The sequence below is a fragment of the Physella acuta genome, unplaced genomic scaffold (genome assembly GCF_028476545.2).
Source record: "Physella acuta isolate Inbredline_101_S28 unplaced genomic scaffold, ASM2847654v3 ptg001065l, whole genome shotgun sequence".
Lineage (NCBI taxonomy): Eukaryota > Metazoa > Mollusca > Gastropoda > Physidae > Physella > Physella acuta.
The window spans coordinates 344910-354361 of NW_026732582.1; the positions used below are offsets into that span (position 1 = coordinate 344910).

Here is a 9452-nt window from a genome sequence, read left to right on the forward strand (position 1 = left end):
ATTATGAATTTCTAAAACTCAAACAAGGAAAAAAATATAGCGCCTTACCTTAACGTCGTAATAGTGGCTTCCCTTGACGCCCGCGCCGCCTTGATGTATATCGAATCGATCAACGCCCTGTTGTTTTACGTCTTTGGCGGGCGGCGCAAGGCGACTAGCGCTGTGGAACAAGCCAACGTTAAAAAGGTATAGGAAGAGACTGAGAAAGAAAAAGAATACAAAAAGGTGACGTGAGGTCGGCAGGAGAAAAGATGCGGAACAAAACCACAAAATTTAAATTTGTAAATTTAGATTTTTTTTTTTTTTTTTTTTTTATTTATATTTTTTTTTCTTAAACGGATCATTGTTATTAATATTCTGCTGATTGTAATGTTTCATTTAACATTTTGAAATCAATTAGGATCAAGATATATGCAAATCGTTGAAGGAAAGAATACATTAAACAATGTACGTAACAATGTACGTCAGTTTAAAAATAAAAATGAATTTTTGTTTTTTTAAATTGAAATAACTTTTAAAAATTTACATTTAAATTTCTATTTTCTTTATATTAAAGTGAAATTAATACTGGTCCTGTGTGGACAGAAGTGTGATATTTTGACACATACTGGCCATGACAAATGATTTTTAAAACATAATTTAGATTAGTAAACAACGAAGGAGAGGAGCGGAGAGAAATTTTAAATATAAAAAAAAATATCTGTTTTTATACCGGCTGCCGTTCGTTTGAGAACCGTCAAATAAAGAAAAAATGTGCTGGTCAGCTCAAACGATTAACATTTTAAGCAAACAGTGACTGGTATAGAATAAATACCATATCACTCTGACTGACCAGCAGTGAGCTGTTTTTATTGAGAGAGAGAGACCAATCGTACATTATTGAAATTGAATGGGCCATTCCCGGAAGAACTGCAATACCGGGCCGACCCGTGGCGAGAGCGGAGCAAGCCCCGGGCATCCCGCCGAGTACCAAAAATCAGTTTAATATCGTAGTGACTCAATGAGCCACGTATCAGATATTAAGCTGATAAGAACAGATACTACACTTTGATCTTAGCCAAAAGGCCGAGAAGCGATAACGGTCACTGGACTACCGACGCCTCATATTCCGGAAAATTTCCTATCCGCTCCTCTGAAATGATTCCGTAAATATTCATCCGATTCCGCACACCGAAAATATTCCTTATTGCAGAAATCGCCGCCCATGCGACGTACGGCCGTTAGGCGGTGGGCGTTTTACAATCTGCCAAAGCGGAAAGGCGAATGTTAACGAAATCAATGAAACAAGTAACATTATGAATTTCTAAAACTCAAACAAGGAAAAAAATATAGCGCCTTACCTTAACGTCGTAATAGTGGCTTCCCTTGACGCCCGCGCCGCCTTGATGTATATCGAATCGATCAACGCCCTGTTGTTTTACGTCTTTGGCGGGCGGCGCAAGGCGACTAGCGCTGTGGAACAAGCCAACGTTAAAAAGGTATAGGAAGAGACTGAGAAAGAAAAAGAATACAAAAAGGTGACGTGAGGTCGGCAGGAGAAAAGATGCGGAACAAAACCACAAAATTTAAATTTGTAAATTTAGATTTTTTTTTTTTTTTTTTTTTTATTTATATTTTTTTTTCTTAAACGGATCATTGTTATTAATATTCTGCTGATTGTAATGTTTCATTTAACATTTTGAAATCAATTAGGATCAAGATATATGCAAATCGTTGAAGGAAAGAATACATTAAACAATGTACGTAACAATGTACGTCAGTTTAAAAATAAAAATGAATTTTTGTTTTTTTAAATTGAAATAACTTTTAAAAATTTACATTTAAATTTCTATTTTCTTTATATTAAAGTGAAATTAATACTGGTCCTGTGTGGACAGAAGTGTGATATTTTGACACATACTGGCCATGACAAATGATTTTTAAAACATAATTTAGATTAGTAAACAACGAAGGAGAGGAGCGGAGAGAAATTTTAAATATAAAAAAAAATATCTGTTTTTATACCGGCTGCCGTTCGTTTGAGAACCGTCAAATAAAGAAAAAATGTGCTGGTCAGCTCAAACGATTAACATTTTAAGCAAACAGTGACTGGTATAGAATAAATACCATATCACTCTGACTGACCAGCAGTGAGCTGTTTTTATTGAGAGAGAGAGACCAATCGTACATTATTGAAATTGAATGGGCCATTCCCGGAAGAACTGCAATACCGGGCCGACCCGTGGCGAGAGCGGAGCAAGCCCCGGGCATCCCGCCGAGTACCAAAAATCAGTTTAATATCGTAGTGACTCAATGAGCCACGTATCAGATATTAAGCTGATAAGAACAGATACTACACTTTGATCTTAGCCAAAAGGCCGAGAAGCGATAACGGTCACTGGACTACCGACGCCTCATATTCCGGAAAATTTCCTATCCGCTCCTCTGAAATGATTCCGTAAATATTCATCCGATTCCGCACACCGAAAATATTCCTTATTGCAGAAATCGCCGCCCATGCGACGTACGGCCGTTAGGCGGTGGGCGTTTTACAATCTGCCAAAGCGGAAAGGCGAATGTTAACGAAATCAATGAAACAAGTAACATTATGAATTTCTAAAACTCAAACAAGGAAAAAAATATAGCGCCTTACCTTAACGTCGTAATAGTGGCTTCCCTTGACGCCCGCGCCGCCTTGATGTATATCGAATCGATCAACGCCCTGTTGTTTTACGTCTTTGGCGGGCGGCGCAAGGCGACTAGCGCTGTGGAACAAGCCAACGTTAAAAAGGTATAGGAAGAGACTGAGAAAGAAAAAGAATACAAAAAGGTGACGTGAGGTCGGCAGGAGAAAAGATGCGGAACAAAACCACAAAATTTAAATTTGTAAATTTAGATTTTTTTTTTTTTTTTTTTTTATTTATATTTTTTTTTCTTAAACGGATCATTGTTATTAATATTCTGCTGATTGTAATGTTTCATTTAACATTTTGAAATCAATTAGGATCAAGATATATGCAAATCGTTGAAGGAAAGAATACATTAAACAATGTACGTAACAATGTACGTCAGTTTAAAAATAAAAATGAATTTTTGTTTTTTTAAATTGAAATAACTTTTAAAAATTTACATTTAAATTTCTATTTTCTTTATATTAAAGTGAAATTAATACTGGTCCTGTGTGGACAGAAGTGTGATATTTTGACACATACTGGCCATGACAAATGATTTTTAAAACATAATTTAGATTAGTAAACAACGAAGGAGAGGAGCGGAGAGAAATTTTAAATATAAAAAAAAATATCTGTTTTTATACCGGCTGCCGTTCGTTTGAGAACCGTCAAATAAAGAAAAAATGTGCTGGTCAGCTCAAACGATTAACATTTTAAGCAAACAGTGACTGGTATAGAATAAATACCATATCACTCTGACTGACCAGCAGTGAGCTGTTTTTATTGAGAGAGAGAGACCAATCGTACATTATTGAAATTGAATGGGCCATTCCCGGAAGAACTGCAATACCGGGCCGACCCGTGGCGAGAGCGGAGCAAGCCCCGGGCATCCCGCCGAGTACCAAAAATCAGTTTAATATCGTAGTGACTCAATGAGCCACGTATCAGATATTAAGCTGATAAGAACAGATACTACACTTTGATCTTAGCCAAAAGGCCGAGAAGCGATAACGGTCACTGGACTACCGACGCCTCATATTCCGGAAAATTTCCTATCCGCTCCTCTGAAATGATTCCGTAAATATTCATCCGATTCCGCACACCGAAAATATTCCTTATTGCAGAAATCGCCGCCCATGCGACGTACGGCCGTTAGGCGGTGGGCGTTTTACAATCTGCCAAAGCGGAAAGGCGAATGTTAACGAAATCAATGAAACAAGTAACATTATGAATTTCTAAAACTCAAACAAGGAAAAAAATATAGCGCCTTACCTTAACGTCGTAATAGTGGCTTCCCTTGACGCCCGCGCCGCCTTGATGTATATCGAATCGATCAACGCCCTGTTGTTTTACGTCTTTGGCGGGCGGCGCAAGGCGACTAGCGCTGTGGAACAAGCCAACGTTAAAAAGGTATAGGAAGAGACTGAGAAAGAAAAAGAATACAAAAAAGGTGACGTGAGGTCGGCAGGAGAAAAGATGCGGAACAAAACCACAAAATTTAAATTTGTAAATTTAGATTTTTTTTTTTTTTTTTTTTATTTATATTTTTTTTTCTTAAACGGATCATTGTTATTAATATTCTGCTGATTGTAATGTTTCATTTAACATTTTGAAATCAATTAGGATCAAGATATATGCAAATCGTTGAAGGAAAGAATACATTAAACAATGTACGTAACAATGTACGTCAGTTTAAAAATAAAAATGAATTTTTGTTTTTTTAAATTGAAATAACTTTTAAAAATTTACATTTAAATTTCTATTTTCTTTATATTAAAGTGAAATTAATACTGGTCCTGTGTGGACAGAAGTGTGATATTTTGACACATACTGGCCATGACAAATGATTTTTAAAACATAATTTAGATTAGTAAACAACGAAGGAGAGGAGCGGAGAGAAATTTTAAATATAAAAAAAAATATCTGTTTTTATACCGGCTGCCGTTCGTTTGAGAACCGTCAAATAAAGAAAAAATGTGCTGGTCAGCTCAAACGATTAACATTTTAAGCAAACAGTGACTGGTATAGAATAAATACCATATCACTCTGACTGACCAGCAGTGAGCTGTTTTTATTGAGAGAGAGAGACCAATCGTACATTATTGAAATTGAATGGGCCATTCCCGGAAGAACTGCAATACCGGGCCGACCCGTGGCGAGAGCGGAGCAAGCCCCGGGCATCCCGCCGAGTACCAAAAATCAGTTTAATATCGTAGTGACTCAATGAGCCACGTATCAGATATTAAGCTGATAAGAACAGATACTACACTTTGATCTTAGCCAAAAGGCCGAGAAGCGATAACGGTCACTGGACTACCGACGCCTCATATTCCGGAAAATTTCCTATCCGCTCCTCTGAAATGATTCCGTAAATATTCATCCGATTCCGCACACCCGAAAATATTCCTTATTGCAGAAATCGCCGCCCATGCGACGTACGGCCGTTAGGCGGTGGGCGTTTTACAATCTGCCAAAGCGGAAAGGCGAATGTTAACGAAATCAATGAAACAAGTAACATTATGAATTTCTAAAACTCAAACAAGGAAAAAAATATAGCGCCTTACCTTAACGTCGTAATAGTGGCTTCCCTTGACGCCCGCGCCGCCTTGATGTATATCGAATCGATCAACGCCCTGTTGTTTTACGTCTTTGGCGGGCGGCGCAAGGCGACTAGCGCTGTGGAACAAGCCAACGTTAAAAAGGTATAGGAAGAGACTGAGAAAGAAAAAGAATACAAAAAGGTGACGTGAGGTCGGCAGGAGAAAAGATGCGGAACAAAACCACAAAATTTAAATTTGTAAATTTAGATTTTTTTTTTTTTTTTTTTTTATTTATATTTTTTTTTCTTAAACGGATCATTGTTATTAATATTCTGCTGATTGTAATGTTTCATTTAACATTTTGAAATCAATTAGGATCAAGATATATGCAAATCGTTGAAGGAAAGAATACATTAAACAATGTACGTAACAATGTACGTCAGTTTAAAAATAAAAATGAATTTTTGTTTTTTTAAATTGAAATAACTTTTAAAAATTTACATTTAAATTTCTATTTTCTTTATATTAAAGTGAAATTAATACTGGTCCTGTGTGGACAGAAGTGTGATATTTTGACACATACTGGCCATGACAAATGATTTTTAAAACATAATTTAGATTAGTAAACAACGAAGGAGAGGAGCGGAGAGAAATTTTAAATATAAAAAAAAATATCTGTTTTTATACCGGCTGCCGTTCGTTTGAGAACCGTCAAATAAAGAAAAAATGTGCTGGTCAGCTCAAACGATTAACATTTTAAGCAAACAGTGACTGGTATAGAATAAATACCATATCACTCTGACTGACCAGCAGTGAGCTGTTTTTATTGAGAGAGAGAGACCAATCGTACATTATTGAAATTGAATGGGCCATTCCCGGAAGAACTGCAATACCGGGCCGACCCGTGGCGAGAGCGGAGCAAGCCCCGGGCATCCCGCCGAGTACCAAAAATCAGTTTAATATCGTAGTGACTCAATGAGCCACGTATCAGATATTAAGCTGATAAGAACAGATACTACACTTTGATCTTAGCCAAAAGGCCGAGAAGCGATAACGGTCACTGGACTACCGACGCCTCATATTCCGGAAAATTTCCTATCCGCTCCTCTGAAATGATTCCGTAAATATTCATCCGATTCCGCACACCCGAAAATATTCCTTATTGCAGAAATCGCCGCCCATGCGACGTACGGCCGTTAGGCGGTGGGCGTTTTACAATCTGCCAAAGCGGAAAGGCGAATGTTAACGAAATCAATGAAACAAGTAACATTATGAATTTCTAAAACTCAAACAAGGAAAAAAATATAGCGCCTTACCTTAACGTCGTAATAGTGGCTTCCCTTGACGCCCGCGCCGCCTTGATGTATATCGAATCGATCAACGCCCTGTTGTTTTACGTCTTTGGCGGGCGGCGCAAGGCGACTAGCGCTGTGGAACAAGCCAACGTTAAAAAGGTATAGGAAGAGACTGAGAAAGAAAAAGAATACAAAAAGGTGACGTGAGGTCGGCAGGAGAAAAGATGCGGAACAAAACCACAAAATTTAAATTTGTAAATTTAGATTTTTTTTTTTTTTTTTTTTTTATTTATATTTTTTTTTCTTAAACGGATCATTGTTATTAATATTCTGCTGATTGTAATGTTTCATTTAACATTTTGAAATCAATTAGGATCAAGATATATGCAAATCGTTGAAGGAAAGAATACATTAAACAATGTACGTAACAATGTACGTCAGTTTAAAAATAAAAATGAATTTTTGTTTTTTTAAATTGAAATAACTTTTAAAAATTTACATTTAAATTTCTATTTTCTTTATATTAAAGTGAAATTAATACTGGTCCTGTGTGGACAGAAGTGTGATATTTTGACACATACTGGCCATGACAAATGATTTTTAAAACATAATTTAGATTAGTAAACAACGAAGGAGAGGAGCGGAGAGAAATTTTAAATATAAAAAAAAATATCTGTTTTTATACCGGCTGCCGTTCGTTTGAGAACCGTCAAATAAAGAAAAAATGTGCTGGTCAGCTCAAACGATTAACATTTTAAGCAAACAGTGACTGGTATAGAATAAATACCATATCACTCTGACTGACCAGCAGTGAGCTGTTTTTATTGAGAGAGAGAGACCAATCGTACATTATTGAAATTGAATGGGCCATTCCCGGAAGAACTGCAATACCGGGCCGACCCGTGGCGAGAGCGGAGCAAGCCCCGGGCATCCCGCCGAGTACCAAAAATCAGTTTAATATCGTAGTGACTCAATGAGCCACGTATCAGATATTAAGCTGATAAGAACAGATACTACACTTTGATCTTAGCCAAAAGGCCGAGAAGCGATAACGGTCACTGGACTACCGACGCCTCATATTCCGGAAAATTTCCTATCCGCTCCTCTGAAATGATTCCGTAAATATTCATCCGATTCCGCACACCGAAAATATTCCTTATTGCAGAAATCGCCGCCCATGCGACGTACGGCCGTTAGGCGGTGGGCGTTTTACAATCTGCCAAAGCGGAAAGGCGAATGTTAACGAAATCAATGAAACAAGTAACATTATGAATTTCTAAAACTCAAACAAGGAAAAAAATATAGCGCCTTACCTTAACGTCGTAATAGTGGCTTCCCTTGACGCCCGCGCCGCCTTGATGTATATCGAATCGATCAACGCCCTGTTGTTTTACGTCTTTGGCGGGCGGCGCAAGGCGACTAGCGCTGTGGAACAAGCCAACGTTAAAAAGGTATAGGAAGAGACTGAGAAAGAAAAAGAATACAAAAAGGTGACGTGAGGTCGGCAGGAGAAAAGATGCGGAACAAAACCACAAAATTTAAATTTGTAAATTTAGATTTTTTTTTTTTTTTTTTTTTATTTATATTTTTTTTTCTTAAACGGATCATTGTTATTAATATTCTGCTGATTGTAATGTTTCATTTAACATTTTGAAATCAATTAGGATCAAGATATATGCAAATCGTTGAAGGAAAGAATACATTAAACAATGTACGTAACAATGTACGTCAGTTTAAAAATAAAAATGAATTTTTGTTTTTTTAAATTGAAATAACTTTTAAAAATTTACATTTAAATTTCTATTTTCTTTATATTAAAGTGAAATTAATACTGGTCCTGTGTGGACAGAAGTGTGATATTTTGACACATACTGGCCATGACAAATGATTTTTAAAACATAATTTAGATTAGTAAACAACGAAGGAGAGGAGCGGAGAGAAATTTTAAATATAAAAAAAAATATCTGTTTTTATACCGGCTGCCGTTCGTTTGAGAACCGTCAAATAAAGAAAAAATGTGCTGGTCAGCTCAAACGATTAACATTTTAAGCAAACAGTGACTGGTATAGAATAAATACCATATCACTCTGACTGACCAGCAGTGAGCTGTTTTTATTGAGAGAGAGAGACCAATCGTACATTATTGAAATTGAATGGGCCATTCCCGGAAGAACTGCAATACCGGGCCGACCCGTGGCGAGAGCGGAGCAAGCCCCGGGCATCCCGCCGAGTACCAAAAATCAGTTTAATATCGTAGTGACTCAATGAGCCACGTATCAGATATTAAGCTGATAAGAACAGATACTACACTTTGATCTTAGCCAAAAGGCCGAGAAGCGATAACGGTCACTGGACTACCGACGCCTCATATTCCGGAAAATTTCCTATCCGCTCCTCTGAAATGATTCCGTAAATATTCATCCGATTCCGCACACCGAAAATATTCCTTATTGCAGAAATCGCCGCCCATGCGACGTACGGCCGTTAGGCGGTGGGCGTTTTAACAATCTGCCAAAGCGGAAAGGCGAATGTTAACGAAATCAATGAAACAAGTAACATTATGAATTTCTAAAACTCAAACAAGGAAAAAAATATAGCGCCTTACCTTAACGTCGTAATAGTGGCTTCCTTGACGCCCGCGCCGCCTTGATGTATATCGAATCGATCAACGCCCTGTTGTTTTACGTCTTTGGCGGGCGGCGCAAGGCGACTAGCGCTGTGGAACAAGCCAACGTTAAAAAGGTATAGGAAGAGACTGAGAAAGAAAAGAATACAAAAAGGTGACGTGAGGTCGGCAGGAGAAAAGATGCGGAACAAAACCACAAAATTTAAATTTGTAAATTTAGATTTTTTTTTTTTTTTTTTTTTTATTTATATTTTTTTTTCTTAAACGGATCATTGTTATTAATATTCTGCTGATTGTAATGTTTCATTTAACATTTTGAAATCAATTAGGATCAAGATAT

The 9452-nt window shown here is 37.2% G+C and overlaps 7 non-coding genes across 7 annotated transcripts; all 7 read right to left on the minus strand.

Annotated features, from left to right (window-relative positions):
* Window positions 1–884: 884 nt before the first annotated feature.
* On the minus strand, window positions 885–1077 carry LOC131955408 (U2 spliceosomal RNA). The gene has a single exon (XR_009388844.1). It is a non-coding gene; the product is annotated as a U2 spliceosomal RNA (small nuclear RNA).
* A 1099-nt stretch (window positions 1078–2176) lies between these two features.
* LOC131955409 (U2 spliceosomal RNA) lies at window positions 2177–2369 on the minus strand. The gene has a single exon (XR_009388845.1). It is a non-coding gene; the product is annotated as a U2 spliceosomal RNA (small nuclear RNA).
* A 1098-nt stretch (window positions 2370–3467) lies between these two features.
* Window positions 3468–3660, minus strand: LOC131955410 (U2 spliceosomal RNA). Its single transcript, XR_009388846.1, has one exon. It is a non-coding gene; the product is annotated as a U2 spliceosomal RNA (small nuclear RNA).
* A 1098-nt stretch (window positions 3661–4758) lies between these two features.
* On the minus strand, window positions 4759–4951 carry LOC131955411 (U2 spliceosomal RNA). Its single transcript, XR_009388847.1, has one exon. It is a non-coding gene; the product is annotated as a U2 spliceosomal RNA (small nuclear RNA).
* A 1099-nt stretch (window positions 4952–6050) lies between these two features.
* Window positions 6051–6243, minus strand: LOC131955413 (U2 spliceosomal RNA). Its single transcript, XR_009388849.1, has one exon. It is a non-coding gene; the product is annotated as a U2 spliceosomal RNA (small nuclear RNA).
* A 1100-nt stretch (window positions 6244–7343) lies between these two features.
* Window positions 7344–7536, minus strand: LOC131955414 (U2 spliceosomal RNA). The gene has a single exon (XR_009388850.1). It is a non-coding gene; the product is annotated as a U2 spliceosomal RNA (small nuclear RNA).
* A 1098-nt stretch (window positions 7537–8634) lies between these two features.
* LOC131955415 (U2 spliceosomal RNA) lies at window positions 8635–8827 on the minus strand. Its single transcript, XR_009388851.1, has one exon. It is a non-coding gene; the product is annotated as a U2 spliceosomal RNA (small nuclear RNA).
* Between the last annotated feature and the right edge of the window lie 625 nt (window positions 8828–9452).